The 17,398-nt window shown below is 37.2% G+C and overlaps 2 non-coding genes across 2 annotated transcripts; both read right to left on the bottom strand.

The window, feature by feature from the left end:
• Positions 1 to 11,287: 11,287 nt before the first annotated feature.
• Positions 11,288 to 11,395, bottom strand: LOC127746403 (small nucleolar RNA R71). The gene has a single exon (XR_008008023.1). It is a non-coding gene; the product is annotated as a small nucleolar RNA R71 (small nucleolar RNA).
• A 2,605-nt stretch (positions 11,396 to 14,000) lies between these two features.
• On the bottom strand, positions 14,001 to 14,104 carry LOC127746073 (small nucleolar RNA R71). Its single transcript, XR_008007693.1, has one exon. It is a non-coding gene; the product is annotated as a small nucleolar RNA R71 (small nucleolar RNA).
• Positions 14,105 to 17,398: the final 3,294 nt, after the last annotated feature.

Genomic DNA, 17,398 nt, shown 5'->3' on the forward strand with positions numbered 1-17,398 from the left:
GGATCTCAGGACTCCAGAGACTAGATAGCAAAGTCTAGACCTCAATTGCCTTCCCAGATCCAAGTTCACAAAACAATTAACAAGAAATTAAAGATTGCAGCAGTGAAGAAATGAAATTTAGCTCAATTATAAAGTAGGAAAAATCCAAGAGATCTTAAATGGAGATTGAGACAGAAATTCCTCAATTTTTCACACCCAAGACTCAAACAAGAAAAGTAAAAATGCTCAAGCAAGAACAATGAAGAAGAGAGATTAATTCTCCTTCCCAATTCTCTCAGATCTCAATTCAAAGCTCTCAAAGAAAATGAAGTCTCCAAATGTAAGAATTCAAAAATCAAAAGAAAGGTCCTAATTACATCAAACTATATCCTATTTATACACTTTCTATTCTTGGATTTTGGAATTTGGATGGGCTTTTGATTTGGTGAAGAAATGAATTAAATTGGATTTTTAATCTAATTTTCAGCCCATGAGGAATTTGGCTCCAGGAGGCTGCTCTGCTCTTGTGGAGAGCAGAGCAGTGAAGTCTAGCATGAGGATGCATATTGCGTGCGTGCTGAGTGTGTAGCATCAGGATGCTGCCCTGCCCTTGCGGAGAGCAGGGCATTGTGCGTGCGTGCTTGCTGCTGGCCGTGCCAATTTGTGCTGCGCCAAGAGTTGCTGCTCGTGCCATGCTAAGGAACGCTGCTCTGCTCTCCTTGTGGGCAGCGCAGCAAAGTTTTCCAAGGGTCCCTGGTTCGAAACTTGATGGAGGGAGATTGTTGCATTTCTTCCTTGGTTTCTTGGCACCAAAGTAGCGCCTAATTCCTTGCTTTCTCAAGGTGTTGTGTTCGATCCTTGAAGGCTGAAAACAAGCCAATTTTTGGCTTGTTTTCCTTGTTTTTGAGCGCTACTTCCTTCCCCTCTTGTCTTTGGTTCGAAACCCATGGGTAGCACTAGGAGACAATTTCCTTTGAATTTTTCTTGCATGGAGCCCGATATTGCTCTTGAGGAGGGCAGGGCAGAGTTTTTCTTCCTTTGGTCCTTGGCATAGAATTGTGCTCCGCTCTTATTGTGGGCAAGGCAGTGATATTTTGGAGGCTTGGTTTATTATGCTGCTCTCTTGGAGAGCAGTGTGCTCTTGTGGAGAGCAGTGTTGCTTCCTCCTTCAATGTTGCGCCACACTTCTCCTTCTTTCACCACACCATTTTCTTCCCTTGGCCACACTTCTTAAGCCACGTTTTTCTTCTTTTCTTCTTTTCTTCATCTACAAGAAATCAAAGCAACCAATCAAAGTATCACTAAATTCACAAGGTTTATAAATCATCAAAAATCAATTTATTTTAGCCCAAACCTCATGATTTAGCATCAATTACATGGTGGTTGTTTGATTTAAAGAAGTTATGCATTTTCATTCCAAATTACTTACTTAGGATGTAAGAAAGTGCATAAAGACTAGTGAAACAAGTAAAATTAGTTTGAAAAAAGGGTATATGATGACTTGTCATCACAACACCAAACTTAAATCTTGCTTGTCCCCAAGCAAGCATCAAAACTAAGAGAAAATGAAATGAACAAGAAGAGCAAACATATCCTTATTCGGCATATAGCAGCACTTGATTCATGGAGTTTTTATGCAGACAATGATAACTCAATTATTTTTTGCTATTACATAATATACATTTTTCCTCAAAGGCTTACTAAACTTGCTGTTATAAGGTTTACTCTTTATTTTCTTTTCTCATTTTGCTTAACAAGCTTATTCTTCTATGAAAGCTATTGGTGTCCAGCCTTTATTCTTTGTTTTTCTTGCCACATTGGCTTTTTCTTCTTCCTTTTCTTTCTATTTTATTTTGTTCTCAAGGGATATTTTTTTTCTTTACTGATAGGAACCTTTATGACAGCAAGCTAGCTCACACTTCAATGAAAATGACATTATGCAGCAATTATTTCATGAGTTATGCATTTAATCAAACACATATACCACCATTAACTTCCATTCTAACTTATGCAACATTGGATATTTACTTTATAATTCAAATGTTTCTCTTTTATTCAAGCAAATGGAAAACAAAACAAAATTTAAAGCTAAGTGATGAATGACAAGCATTATGCAGATTATCATACTTAATCAAACAACTTCACTTGCAACTAGATGAACACTTTAGCAAGACATACAAGAATTCCTGAATTAAAACATTTTACAACAACAAGGATTAAGTTTAGATACAACCTTTGAAGTTGCAGCCCTTTGATTCTTCCTTCTGTTGTGTTCTCTTTGAGTTAAGATGCACAATATCTTCAATTATTGACTCATATCCTGCATAATTCTCAAAGTTGCTTGCTTCTCAAGCCCTTAAGTGCATGGTTAGTATGCATAAATTGAGTGTGACTCTTGGATTTATTTTGGTGTGATAACACCAAACTTAATTACTTGCCACTGCCTCTGATGTAACAAGTTAACCATGTGTGAAACCTTGTGTCCTTGCTAAAGATTATGGAATTAAAACTAGAAAGTAGTTAAGTAGTTGAATAATCTGTCTGATTGCTTGGAGCTAGTATTGTGCAGGAAGTGAGAATGTGCTTTTAAATGAGATTTTGGTGGAACACCAAACTTAGAATCCTTCATTCTCCCTTAAAATGTTTTGGTGTGTAACACTAAACTTAGCTTCTTGCAATATATACTAATTATTCAGCATTTTATTGAAAAAGCTATGAAAAGAAAACTACCTCAGGTTAGGTTGCCTCCCAACAAGCGCTTCTTTATTGTCATTAGCTTGACATCCTCCATTCTGCTGATCATGAAAATTAAAGATCACAGTGCCTTAGCTTGTCTTTCTTTACCGTGAACTTCCTTCCGATTTCCTCTTTGATGACCTCTATGAGTTCCTGTGGAAGGATCTTAGTTACAGTATAGTGATCAGTCAGCTGTGGAGACACCTTCATGGTTTGAATGTTTATCATTACTTTATCCCCTAGTGAAAATTTCTCAGTAGGGATTTTCTGATCTTCTTTAATTCTATCCTCTGTCTCTCCTTGTAAGACTTTCTTGTTGTGTTTTTCTTGGCTAGTACTTTCTTTGTCCAAGGTTTTCTTACTTTCCTCTATGTTCTTTTTCCATCCTTCCCTCTTTGCAGCATTGTCATTGTTAGTTGGTTTGTCTTCAGTGGCTCTGGGGGAGGTATTTGCCCTCTTCTCACCCATTTCTGTAAAGTGCTTAGCCAGTTGTTCTATCTGCCTCTCAATTCTTCTGATTGAAGTTTTCTGGTTCTTTGTTATCTCATCTTGGTGCTTCATCATTCTCTCTATTAAGATCTCCAAGTTAGTGATCCTCTGAGAGTCTTGTGAGATTGGTTGGTTGTGGGATGTTAAAGGTTGGAAGGGTGTGTGTTGTGGTGGTGTGTAGTGGTTATTGTTAGCATAATGGTGTTTTTGCTGGGTTGTGAAGTTGGGATTGTTGTAATTGAAGTCCCTTGGTCCGTGAATTTGGTGCTCGGTCCTTCTCCAGTTAGAATGAGTCTGGAAGTGTATGTTTTGTGAGTATTGGCTTTGATTGGCATTAGTGGATGAGTGATGTTGGTTGTTTGTGGTCATGGATTTGCCCTGGTTGAAACTTCTTTGTTCTTGATGTTGAGACTCCCCCATTCTCAGATAAGAATGGGGCCTCCATGGTGGAAATTGTGCATTCACTGCAGCAGACTGCAGGCAATCGACTTTTCTATCTCTCAGCTCCATGTGTTACTGTGTTTGATGGTGCATTTGTTTGTTCAGGTTCATGGATGCATTCACTCCTTCAAGATTCATCACTTCTTTTTCTGAAATTGCATTCTGTGGTTTCTCGAATGAGTGTTGGTTGTTGACTCCTTTGTCATTGAAATTTGCAGTTCCTTGGGTAGTTGTTGTTGCTTTGAGTAGGCTATCTGAGAAGTAGTCCACTGCTTTTCTTATTTCTGGGGTTAATCCTTCATAGAAAGCTCGGAAACCCACTTTGTCAGTTGCTTTCTTGTATCTTTCCCATGCCTTGAAAAGTGGTTCTTCTTCTCCTTGTGTGAATGGATGTTCCCCCTCTTTCAGCTTGATGATCTGTTGGGATGAGGAGAATTTGGCCAGAAATTTGGTAACCAAATCGTCCCAACTAGTAATACTTCCTTGGGGAAAGGTTTTGAACCATTGTGCAGCTTCACCCCTTAGTGAGAAGGGGAACAACAAGATCTTATAAGTGTCATGATCTAAACCATCGGTTTTGACAGCACCACAAGTCCTCAGAAAAGTGGATATGTGCTGTTGAGGATCCTTCAATGGATTTCCGTCATAGGAACAATTGTTCTTGATTAGTGTAATGAGTGGTTGCTTCATGGCATGATATTCTTCTTCTGCAGAGACTTCTTTTCCAATGATAGTCTTTCCTCCGACTTCTATTCTTTCCTGTGGCATGCAAACAATCACAAGGAACAATCAGCGGCACTCTTGAGAATTGAGTGCAGTTAGTTGAGACTAACTCTCAAACAGTCAGTGAGTTGATAGAGGCAAATTTTCAAACAGTTAGTGTGTTAGTCAAAAATTAAAGAAAAAGAAAAAGTGCTTGATCTAGATCTCCACTTCACTTAATCATTGTCAATCTATTTCAATCCCCGGCAACGGCGCCAAAAACTTGATGTGTGGAAAACGATCCAACACAAAACTCACCGGCAAGTGTACCGGGTCGCATCAAGTAATAAAACTCACGGGAGTGAGGTCGATCCCAAAGGGATTGAAGGATTGAGCAATTTTAGTTCAGTGGTTGATTTAGTCAAGCGAATCAAGTATTAGTTGAGTGATTTTGTATCCAACATTAAGTAAATAGCAGAAAATGTAAAGGGAGAGGGATAAATTGCAGAAATTAAAGAGAATAAAGGGAGAGGGAAAAATTGCAGTAAATTAAAGAGCAGGAAAGTAAAAGATGCTGAATCTTAATGAATAAGAAATTAAATGACTGAAACTTAAAGTGCAAGAAATGTAAATTGTAGTAACTTAAAGTGCAAGAAATATAAATTGCTTGAATGGAAAAGGGGATTTGAGGAATGGGAATTCATAATTTAAGCAAGGGAAATTAAATTGCAACAATTAACTAAACAAGAGATGAATTGAAATTGACTAGATCTCAAACAGCAAATGGAAATTCAAATTGCAGCAGTTGTTCATCAGAAGAACCAAAAGGAAAAGTGGATCTCAGGACTCCAGACACTAGATAGCAAAGTCTAGACCTCAATTGCCTTCCCAGATCCAAGTTCACAAAGCAATTAACAAGAAATTAAAGATTGCAGCTGTGAGGAAATGAAATTTAGCTCAATTATAAAGTAGGAAAAATCCAAGAGATCTTAAATGGAGATTGAGACAGAAATTCCTCAATTCTTCACACCCAAGACTCAAACAAGAAAAGTAAAAATGCTCAAGCAAGAACAAGGAAGAAGAGAGATCAATTCTCCTTCCCAATTCTCTCAGATCTCAGTTCAAAGCTCTCAAAGAAAATGAAGTCTCCAAATGTAAGAATTCAAAAATCAAAAGAAAGATCCTAATTACATCAAACTATCTCCTATTTATACACTTTCTATTCTTGGATTTTGGAATTTGGATGGGCTTTTGATTTGGTGAAGAAATGAATTAAATTGGATTTTTAATCCAATTTTCAGCCCATGAGGAATTTGGCTCCAAGAGGCTGCTCTGCTCTTGTGGAGAGCAGAGCAGTGAAGTCTAGCATGAGGATGCATATTGCGTGCGTGCTGAGTGTGTAGCATTAGGATGCTGCCCTGCCCTTGCGGAGAGCAGGGCATTGTGTGTGCGTGCTTGCTGCTGGCCGTGCCAATTTGTGCTGCGCCAAGAGTTGCTGCTCGTGCCATGCTAAGGAACGCTGCTCTGCTCTCCTTGTGGGCAGCGCAACAAAGTTTCCCAAGGGTCCCTGGTTCGAAACTTGATGGAGGGAGATTGTTGCATTTCTTCCTTGGTTTCTTGGCACCAAAGTAGCGCCTAATTCCTTGCTTCCTCAAGGTGCTGTGTTCGATCCTTGAAGGTTGAAAACAAGCCAATTTCTTGTTTTTGAGCGCTACTTCCTTCCCCTCTTGTCTTGGGTTCGAAACCCATGGGTAGCACTAGGAGACAATTTCCTTTGAATTTTTCTTGCATGGAGCCCGATATTGCTCTTGAGGAGGGCAGGGCAGAGTTTTTCTTCCTTTGGTCCTTGGCATAGAATTGTGCTCCGCTCTTATTGTGGGCAGGGCAGTGATATTTTGGAGGCTTGGTTTATTATGCTGCTCTCTTGGAGAGCAGTGTGCTCTTGTGGAGAGCAGTGTTGCTTCCTCCTTCAATGTTGCGCCACACTTCTCCTTCTTTCACCACACCATTTTCTTCCCTTGGCCACACTTCTTAAGCCACGTTTTTCTTCTTTTCTTCTTTTCTTCATCTACAAGAAATCAAAGCAACCAATCAAAGTATCACTAAATTCACAAGGTTTATAAATCATCAAAAATCAATTTATTTTAGCCCAAACCTCATGATTTAGCAACAATTACATGGTGGTTGTTTGATTTAAAGAAGTTATGCATTTTCATTCCAAATTACTTACTTAGGATGCAAGAAAGTGCATAAAGACTAGTGAAACAAGTGAAATTAGTTTGAAAAAAGGGTATATGATGACTTGTCATCAGGTAGTTTTGTATTATTAGTGTAAATATTGGGAATTGGTACATACTCATGTATTGATCAAATGTAAAACCTTATGCATTGATGCTCTTGTATATAAAAAAAATGAGAAAAAGAAAAGAAAAAGAAAAAAAAAACAATATGAAAAAAAATATAGAAAAAAGAAAGAAAAAGAAGAAAAAGAAAGAAATAAAAAAGGGGACGAAATGCCTCAAAGTAAAGCTCAAATAAAAGTCAATGCATATGTGTTGTGAAATGAAAAAAGAGAGTCTTCTGCATTATTGTTCTGAGGGTTACCTGAAACTGTGGGTCGATCTCGGACGAGATCTTCTGTATTGGTCGGGGATGACGGGTCCGGCTTGCGTGTGGTGGCTGGAGCTGTTGTGTCTAACTTGTTGAACTGGCAACGCTGCTGATCCCTCATCACCGGTGGATGGTGGTACCTGCAAGGGACTTCGATGCTTAAGTTAGCAAGGGTATTGAGTAGGTGTTTAGTAGAATCAGAGTATGAGTTATACCTGGGTGCTCCAGTGTATTTATAATGGCGTAGAATGACCTTCTTAGATAAGATAAGTTAGTTATCTTATCTTATCTTTATCTTATCTTCAAGCGAGGTCATATTATCTTTCAAGGGAGCCGTCCTTCTCTCTGTAGGCTTGGACTGCCTTGGGCTTTGGTACGTGGTCCTCCATTTGGGCCTTTCTTTGGGCTTTCCTGATGACTTGGCCGAGCTCTTTGAGAGGAGGTTAGATTGTCCTGACCTGAAGAGGTCGGTCGCTTTGTCTGTAGAATATCCCGAGTCGGACAGCTTGACCCAGTGTATGAACAATTGTCATATGAATCACTACTACTGCTACTGTCGTCCTCATTGCTATGTTCATTTTGTTGAACTTTAGGTGTTGATCTACTAGCTGATCTGGTCATAGGGGGAGTGGATTTAACAGTAGTTGCTTTGGCAGTTTTTGGCTTGTTAGAATTTGGTGTGACTTTTTTAGTTGCGGGCTTAGATGACTGGAACTTTGGTTGGGTTTGCTTGAAAGTGGTGGGTTTGCATAAGTTAGGCTTGGAGATAGTGGGCTTCATAGTGGTGGGCTTAGATTGGTTGGGCTTGGATGTAGTGAGATTAGTAGTGGTGTACTGATGAACGGATAATTTATACGCTTTTTGGCATTATTTTTACATAGTTTTTAGTATATTTTTATTAGTTTTTAAACAAAATTCACATTTTTGGACTTTACTATGAGTTTGTGTGTTTTTCTGTGATTTCAGGTATTTTCTAGCTGAAATTGAGGGACCGGAGCAAAAATCTGATTCAGAGGCTGACAAAGGACTACAGATGCTGCTGGATTCTGACCTCCCTGCACTCGAAATGGAATTTTTGGAGCTACAGAAGTCCACATGGTGCGCTCTCAACTGAGTTGGAAAGTAGCCATCCAGGGCTTTCCATCAATATATAATAGTCCATACTTTGCCAGGTTTAGATGACGCAAACTGGCGTTTAACGCCAGCTTTCTGCCCTATTCTGGCGTTAAATGCCAGAAACAAGTTGCAAAGCAGAGTCAAACGCCAGAAACAAGTTACAAACTGGCGTTCAACTCCAAGGAAGACCTCTACACGTGAAAGCTTCAATGCTCAGCCCAAGCACACACCAAGTGGGCCCGGAAGTGGATTTCTGCATCATTTACTCATTTCTGTACCCCTAGTAACTAGTCTAGTATAAATAGGACTTTTTACTATTGTACTTTCATCTTGGTATCTATCTTTGATCAATTTATGCGATCTTAGACATTGGAGGCTGGCCTCACGGCCATGCCTAGACCTCTATCACTTATGTACTTTCAACGGTGGAGTTTCTACACACCATAGATTAAGGGTGTGGAGCTCTGCTGTTCCTCGAGTATTAATGCAATTACTATTGTTCTTCTATTCAATTCATGCTTATTCTTATTATAAGATGTTCACTCACACTTTAACATGATGAATGTGATGATCCGTGACACTCATCACCATTCTCACTTATGAACGCGTGCCTGACAAACACTTCCGTTCTACCTGTGAAAGCTAGATAGTGTATCTCTTGGATTCCTGGTCCATGACGCATCGTTGCCTCTCTTGACAACAGAGCCTTCCATTCCGTGAGATCAGAGTCTTCGTGGTATAAGCTAGAATCCATTGGTATCATTCTTGATATCTGGAAAGTCTAAACCTTGTTTGTGGTATTCCGAGTAGGATCTGGGATAGGATGACTGTGACGAGCTTCAAACTTGTGACTGTAGGGCGTGGTGACAGACGCAAAAAGATAGTAAATCTTATTCCTACACGATCGAGAACCAACAGCTGATTAGCCATGCGGAAAACCGTAGAGGACCTTTTTCAATGAGAGGATGAAAAGTAACCATTGACAACGGTGACGCCCTACATACAGCTTGCCATAGAAAGGAGTATGAAGGATTGATGAAGGCAATAGGAAAGCAGAGATTCAAGAGAGATAAAGTATCTCTATATACTTATCTGAAATTCCCACCAATGAATTACATAAGTATCTCTATCTTTATTTTACGTCTATTTATCTTTTAATTATTAAAACTCTATAACCATTTCAATCCGCCTGACTGAGATTTACAAGGTGACCATAGCTTGCTTCAAGCTGACAATCTCTGTGGTATCGACCCTTACTCACGTAAGGTTTATTACTTAGACGACCCAGTGCACTTGCTGGTTAGTTGTGTGAAGTTGTGAAAACGAGTTGAGATTACAATTGTGCGTACCAAGTTGTTGGCGCCATTGTGTATCACAATTTTGTGTACCAAGTTTTTGGCTCCGTTGCCGGGGATTATTCGAGTTTGGACAACTGACGGTTCATCTTGTTGCTCAGATTAGGCAATTTTCTTCTTGTTTTATTTTATTTTCAAAAAGTTTTCAAAATCTTTCAAAATTTTTCTTTGTTTTCGTTTTCCAAAATGTAATTTTCGAAAAAATCCAAAAAATTAATAAAATCATTAAAACCAAAAATATTTTGTGTTTCTTGTTTGAGTCTTGAGTCAAATTTTAAGTTTGGTGTCAATTGCATATTTTTAATTTTCTAAAAGTTTTCAAAAATTCATGCATGTGTTCTTCATGATCTTCAAGTTGTTCTTGGTAAGTCTTCTTGTTTGATCTTTATATTTTATTATTTTGTGTCTTTTGTTATTTTTTCATATGCATTTTAGAATTATTAGTGTCTAAACATGAAAAATCTCTAAGTTTGGTGTCTTGCATGTTTTTCTTTTCTTGAAAATTTTTCAAAAATAAGTTCTTGGTATTCATCATGATCTTCAAAGTGTTCTTGGTGTTCATCTTGACATTCATAGTGTTCTTGCATGCATCATTGGTTTTGATCCAAGATTTTCATGTTTTGGGTCATATTTGTGTTTTTTTCTCTCATAAATTTTTGAAATTTTGGGTTGACTAAGTCAATTTTTTTAATAAGTTGTTTTTTGTTAGTCAAGTCAAGATTTCAATTTTAAAAATCTTATCTTTTCAATTTTTTTTCAAAAATCAAATCTTTTTTATTTTTTATTATTATTTTCGAAAATTTTAAAAAGTGATGTCAAAATCTTTTTCTTAATTTTATTTCATAATTTTCGAAAACTTTACTAACAATTAATGTGATTGATTAAAAAATTTGAAGTTTGTTACTTTCTTGTTAAGAAAGGTTCAATCTTTAAATTCTAGAATCATATCTTTTAGTTTCTTGTTAGTCAAGTAATCAATTTTAATTTTAAAAATCAAATCTTTCTAATTTCCTTTTCAAATCTTTTTTCAAAATAAATTTCAATCATATCCTTTTAAACATATATTTTTCAAATAATATCTTTTTCAAAAATTTGATTTCAAAAATCTTTTCTAACTTCCTATCTTTTTCAAATTGATTTTCAAATCTTTTTCAACTAACTAATTGACTTTTTGTTTGTTTTACTATTTCTTATCTTTTTCAAAACCACCTAACTACTTTTCTCTCTCTTATTTTCGAAAATCACCAACCCTTTTTCAAAATTCTTTTTAATTAACTAATTATTTTAAATTTTAATTTTATTCTATTTCTTCTCCTAATTTTCAAAACTACATCATAAATAAAATAAAAAATAAAAATATTTCTCCTCTCTCCTCTTTTAATATTCGAATTCTCTCTCTCTCTCTCTCTCATCCCCTTCTATTTATTTATTTATCTACTAACATTTTTCTTCTACTCATAATCCAAACCCAATAACAATGGTGGAGGTGCAAGGAAGATGATTGGTGACTTTACTGCACCAAATTCTAACTTACATGGAAGAAGCATCTCAATCCCTGCCATTGGAGCAAACAATTTTGAGCTAAAGCCTCAATTAGTTTCTCTGATGCAACAGTTTGCAAGTTTTATGGACTTCCATCAGAAGATCCTTTTCAGTTCTTAACTGAATTCTTGCAGATCTGTGATACTGTTAAGACCAATGGGGTTGATCCCGAGGTCTACAGGCTTATGCTTTTCCCTTTTGCTGTAAGAGACAGAGCTAGAGTATGGTTGGACTCTCAACCTAAAGATAGCCTAAACTCTTGGGATAAGCTGGTCACGGCTTTCTTAGCCAAGTTCTTTCCTCCTCAAAAGCTTAGCAAGCTTAGAGTGGATGTTTAAACCTTCAGACAGAAAGAAGGTGAATCCCTCTATGAAGCTTGGGAGAGATACAAGCAATTGACCAAAAAGTGTCCTTCTGACATGCTTTCAAAATGGACCATCCTAGATATATTCTATGATGGTCTGTCTGAATTATCTAAGATGTCATTGGACCATTCTGTAGGTGGATTTAGTCACCTAAAGAAAATGCCTGCAGAAGCTCAGGAACTCATTGACATGGTTGCAAATAACCAGTTCATGTACACTTCTGAAAGGAATCCTGTGAGTGATGGGACACCTCAGAGGAAGGGAGTTCTTGAAATTGATGCTCTGAATGCCATATTGGACAACTGACGGTTCATCTTGTTGCTCAGAAATGACCCGGTGCACTTGCTGGTTAGTTGTGTGAAGTTGTGAAAACGAGTTGAGATTACAATTGTGCGTACCAAGTTGTTGGCGCTATTGTGTATCACAATTTTGTGCACCAAGTTTTTGGCTCCGTTGTTGGGGATTATTCGAGTTTGGACAACTAACGGTTCATCTTGTTGCTCAGATTAGGTAATTTCTTTTTTTATTTTCTTTTCAAAAAGTTTTCAAAAATATTTTTCAAAATCTTCCCTTTGTTTTTGAAAAATCCTTCAGAGTTTTTAAGAATGAATTCTAGAGTTTCAAAATGGTATGCTGAAGCTTGGCTGGCCATCAAGCTTTAGACTAACCTGGTATGATTCCTGGTATTTTGATTGAGGACTTTGAATTCATTACTTCCTTTTTTCTATATGTTTTTTGAAAAATATAAAATAAAATCCAAAAAAAAATTTAATAAAATCATAAAATCAAAAATATTTTATGATTCTTGTTTGAGTCTTGTGTCATGTTTTAAGTTTGGTGTCAATTGCATATTCATCTTGTTCTTGCATTTTTCGAAAATTCATGCATTCATAGTGTTCTTCATGATCTTCAAGTTGTTCTTGGTATGTCTTCTTGTTTGATCTTAAAATTTTCTTGTTTTATGTTGTATGATGTTTTTCATGTGCATTTTTGCATTCATAGTGTCAAAACATGAAAGATTTCTAAGTTTGGTGTCTTGCATGTTTTCTTTGCATAAAAAATTTTTCAAAAATATGTTCTTGATGTTCATCATGATCTTCAAAGTGTTCTTGGTGTTCTTGCATGCATCAGTGGTTTTGATCCAAAATTCTCATGTTTTGGGTCATATTTGTGTTTTCTCTCTCATCATTAAAAATTCAAAAATAAAAAATATATCTTTTCCTTTTTTTTCTCAAAATTTCGAAAATTTGGGTTGACTTAGTCAAAAAATTTTAAAATTAGTTTTTTCTTGTAAGTCAAGTCAAATTTTCAAATTTTAAAAAAAATCTTATCTTTTCAAAACTTTTTCAAAAATTAAATCTTTTTCATTTTTCTTATTATTTTACGAAAATCCTTTAAAATATTTTTCAAAAATATTTTTCTTAGTTTTATCTTTATTTTTGAAAATTATTAATATGATTGATTCAAAAATTTGAAGTTTGTTACTTTCTTGTTAAGAAAGGTTCAATCTTTAAATTCTAGAATCATATCTTTTAGTTTCTTGTTAGTCAAGTAATTAATTTTAATTTTAAAAATTAAATCTTTTCCAACCATATCTTTTTAATCATATCTTTTTATCATATCTTTTTCAAAATTTTATCTTTTTCAAAAAAAAATTTGATTTCAAAATATCTTCTTATCTTCTTATCTTTTCAAATTTGACTTTCAAATCTTTTTCAACTAACTATTTGACTTTTTGTTTATTTCTTATCTTTTTCAAAACCACCTAACAAATTTTCTCTCTCTCTCTAATTTTCGAAAATACCTCCCTCTTTCTCAAAAAAATCTTTTTAATTAACTAATTGTTTTAAATTTTAATTTTAATTTATTTCTTATCTTAATTTTCGAAAATCATTAACTCCTTTTCAAAATTATTTTTAAAAACTTATCTCTCTCATCTTATTTTATTTATTTATTCATTTACTAACACTTCTCTTCATCTCCAATCTCTGCCCCTATCCTCACCCTTGTGTTTGGATTATTCATTCTTCTTCACTCTTATTCCCTTTCTTCTTCTACTAACATAAAAGAATCTCTATACTATGACATAGAGGATTCCTCTTCCTTTTCTGTTCTCTTCTTTCTCATATGAGCAGGAATAAGGAAAAAGACATTCTTGTTGAAGCTGATCCTGAACCTGAAAGGACTCTGAAGAGAAAACTGAGAGAAGCTAAATTACAACAATCCAGAGACAACCTTACTGAAAATTTTGAACAAGAAAAAGATATGGCAGCCGAACCCAACAACAATAATGCAAGGAGGATGCTTAGTGATTATACTACACCTACTTCCAAGTTTGATGGAAGAAGCATCTTAATTCCTGCTATTGGAGCAAACATTTTTGAGCTAAAACCTCAACTAGTTGCTTTAATGCAACAAAACTGCAAGTTTCATGGACTTCCATCAGAAGATCCCTACTAGTTTTTAACTGAGTTCTTACAGATCTGTGAGACTGTTAAGACTAATGGAGTAGATCCTGAAGTCTACAGGCTCATGCTTTTTCCTTTTTGCTGTAAGAGACAGAGCTAGAACATGGTTGGACTCACAACCTAAGGATAGCCTGGACTCTTGGGATAAGCTGGTCACGGCCTTCTTGGTTAAGTTCTTTCCTCCTCAAAAGCTGAGCAAGCTTAGAGTTGATGTTCAGACCTTCAAGCAAAAAGATGGTGAATCCTTCTATGAAGCTTGGGAAAGATACAAGCAGATGACCAAAAAGTGTCCTTCTGACATGTTTTCAGAATGGACCATAATAGATATATTCTATTATGGTCTGTCTGAGTTTTCTAAGATGTCACTGGACCATTCTGCAGGTGGATCCATTCACTTAAAGAAAACGCCTGCAGAGGCTCAAGAACTTATTGACATGATTGCAAATAACCAGTTCATGTACACTTCTGAGAGGAATTCCGTGAATAATGGGACGCCTCAAAGGAAGGGAGTTCTTGAAATTGATGCTCTGAATGCCGTATTGGCTCAGAACAAAATGTTGAGTCAGCAAGTCAACATGATTTCTCAAAGTCTGAATGGATGGCAAAATGCATCCAACAGTACTAAAGAGGCATCTTCTGAAGAAGAAGCTTATGATTCTGAGAACCCTGCAATAGCAAAGGTAAATTATATGGGTGAACCTTATGGAAACACCTATAATTCATCATGGAGAAATCATCCAAATTTCTCATGGAAGAATCAACAAAAGCCTCAACAAGGCTTTAATAATGGTGGAAGAAATAGGCTCAGCAATATCAAACCTCCTTCTGCCATTCATGAGCTCTGAAGACTATTCTTCCTCTGAAGAGGATGAAGATGTAACTGGAGAGCAAGTTGCTCAATATCTAGGAGCTATCATGAATCTGAATGCCAAGTTATTTGGTAATGAGACTTGGGAAGGTGAACCTCCCTTGCTCATTGGTGAACTAGATACATGGGTTCAACAAACTTTACCTCAAAAGAAACAAGATCTTGGTAAATTTGTAATACCCTGCACCATAGGAACCATGATTTTTGAAAAAGCTCTGTGTGACCTGGGGTCAGGCATAAATCTTATGCCACTCTCTATAATGGAGAAGCTGGGGATCATTGAGGTACAGCCTGCCATATTTTCATTACAAATGGCAGATAAGTCAGTAAGACAAGCTTATGGATTGGTAGAGGACGTGTTGGTAAAGGTTGAAGGCCTTTACATCCTTACTGATTTCATAATCTTAGACAGTAGGAAGGAGGAGGATGAATGCATCATCCTTGGAAGACCTTTCCTAGCCACAGCAGGAGCTGTGATTGATGTTGACAGAGGAGAACTAGTCCTTCAATTAAATGGGGACTACCTTGTGTTTAAAGCTCAAGGATCTTCTTCTGCAACCATGGAGAGGAAGCATGAAAAGCTTCTCTCAATACAGAGTCAAACAAAGCCCCCACATCCAAACTCTAAGTTTGGTGTTGGGAGGAAGGACTTGTGTTCAAATGCCAGTAAGGAGCATCTGGCTGGCGTTCAACGCCAAAACAGAGCATGGATCTGACGTTAAATGCCAGAAACAAGCATCATCCTGGCGTTTGAACGCCAGGAATATACCCTGAGGAAATCTGGCACTGAACGCCAAAAACAAGCATGGAACTGGCGTTCAACGCCAGAAACATGCTGCAATTGGGCGTTGAACGCCCAAAATAAGCATCACTTCGGCGTTTAAATGCCAGAATTGTATGCAAAGGCATTTTACATGCCTAATTAGTGCAGGGATGTAAATCCTTGACACCTCAGGATCTGTAGACCCCACAGGATCATCCCAGGATCTGTGGACCCCACAGGATCCCCACCTACCTCAACTCACTTTCTCTCCTTTTCTTCACATTCATCCTCTCTTCCCCATAAACACTCTTCCCCAAAAACCCTTCACCAATCACCTCAATCTCTCTTTCCAATTACCTCCCTTCACCACTCACATCCTTTTACTCTTCCCCATAAACCCCACCTACCTTCAAAATTTAAAATCACTTTCCCACCCAACCTACCCAATATGGCCGAACCTTAATCCCTCTCCCTCTACTATAAATACCCCTCCATTCTTCTTCATTTTCACACAACACAACCCTCTCTTCTCCTCCTTGGCCAAAACACAACCTTCTCTCCCTTTCCTCCATATCTTCTTCTTCTTCATATATTCTTTCTTCTCTTGCTCGAGGGCGAACAATATTTTAAGTTTGGTGTAGTAAAAGCATATTTTTTTGTTTTTTCATAACCATTAATGGCACCTAAAGCCAGAAAAACCTTTAGAAAAGGGAAAGGAAAGACAAAAGCTTCCACCTCTGAGTCATGGAAGATGGAGAGATTCATCTCCAAAGCCCATCAAGACCACTTCTATGATGTTGTGACCAAGAAGAAAGTGATCCCTGAGGTCCCTTTCAAGCTCAAGAAAAATGAGTACCGGAGATCCGACATGAGATCCAAAGAAGAGGTTGGGAAGTTCTGACCAACTCCATTCAACAAGTCGGAATCTTAATGGTTGAAGAGTTCTATGCCAATGCATGGATCACTAGGAACCATGATCAAAGTATGAACCCGAACCCAAAGAATTATCTTACAATGGTTCGGGGAAAATACTTAGATTTCAGTCCGAAAAATGTGAGGTTGGCGTTCAACTTGCCTACAATGCAAGGAGATGCATGCCCCTACACTAGAAGGGTCAACTTTAATCAAAGGTTGGACCAAGTCCTTATGGACATATGTGTGGAAGGAGCTCAATGGAAAAGAGACTCCAAAGGCAAGCCGGTTCAATTAAGAAGACTGGACCTCAAGCCTGTGGCTAGAGGATGGTTGGAGTTCATCCAACGCTCTATCATCCCCACTAGCAACCGATCTGAAGTTACTGTGGATCGGGCCATCATGATTCATAGCATCATGATTGGAGAGGAAGTAGAAGTTCATGAAGTCATCTCCCTTGAATTCTACAAAATAGCTGAAAAGTCCTCCACCATGGCAAGGCTAGTTTTTCCTCATCTTATTTGCCATCTATGTTACTCAGCTGGAGTTATCATAGAAGGAGACATCCCGATTGAGGAGGATAAGCCCATCACTAAGAAGAGGATGGAACAAACAAGAGAGCCCACTCATGGATCCAAAGAGACGCATGAGGAAGCTCATCACCAAGAAATCTTAGAGATGCCTCAAGGGATGCACTTTCCTCCCAACAACTATTGGGAACAACTCAACACTTCTCTAGAAGATTTGAGTTATAATATGGATCAATTAAGGGTGGAACATCAAGAGCACTCAATCATTCTCCATGAAATTAGAGAATATCAAAGAGCAATGAGGGAGGAGCAACAAAGACAAGGAAGAGACATAGAAGAACTCAAGGACATCATTGGTTCTTCAAGAAGAAAGCGCCACCATCACTAAGGTGGACTCATTCCTTGTTCTTATTTTTTTTATTTTTCGGTTTTTATGCTATATGTGTGTTTATGTTTTGTGTCTTTATTACATGATCATTAGTATTTAGTAACTATGTCTTAAGGCTATGAATAATTCCATGA

The sequence above is a fragment of the Arachis duranensis genome, chromosome 3 (genome assembly GCF_000817695.3).
Source record: "Arachis duranensis cultivar V14167 chromosome 3, aradu.V14167.gnm2.J7QH, whole genome shotgun sequence".
In the NCBI taxonomy this organism is placed as follows: Eukaryota; Viridiplantae; Streptophyta; class Magnoliopsida; order Fabales; family Fabaceae; genus Arachis; species Arachis duranensis.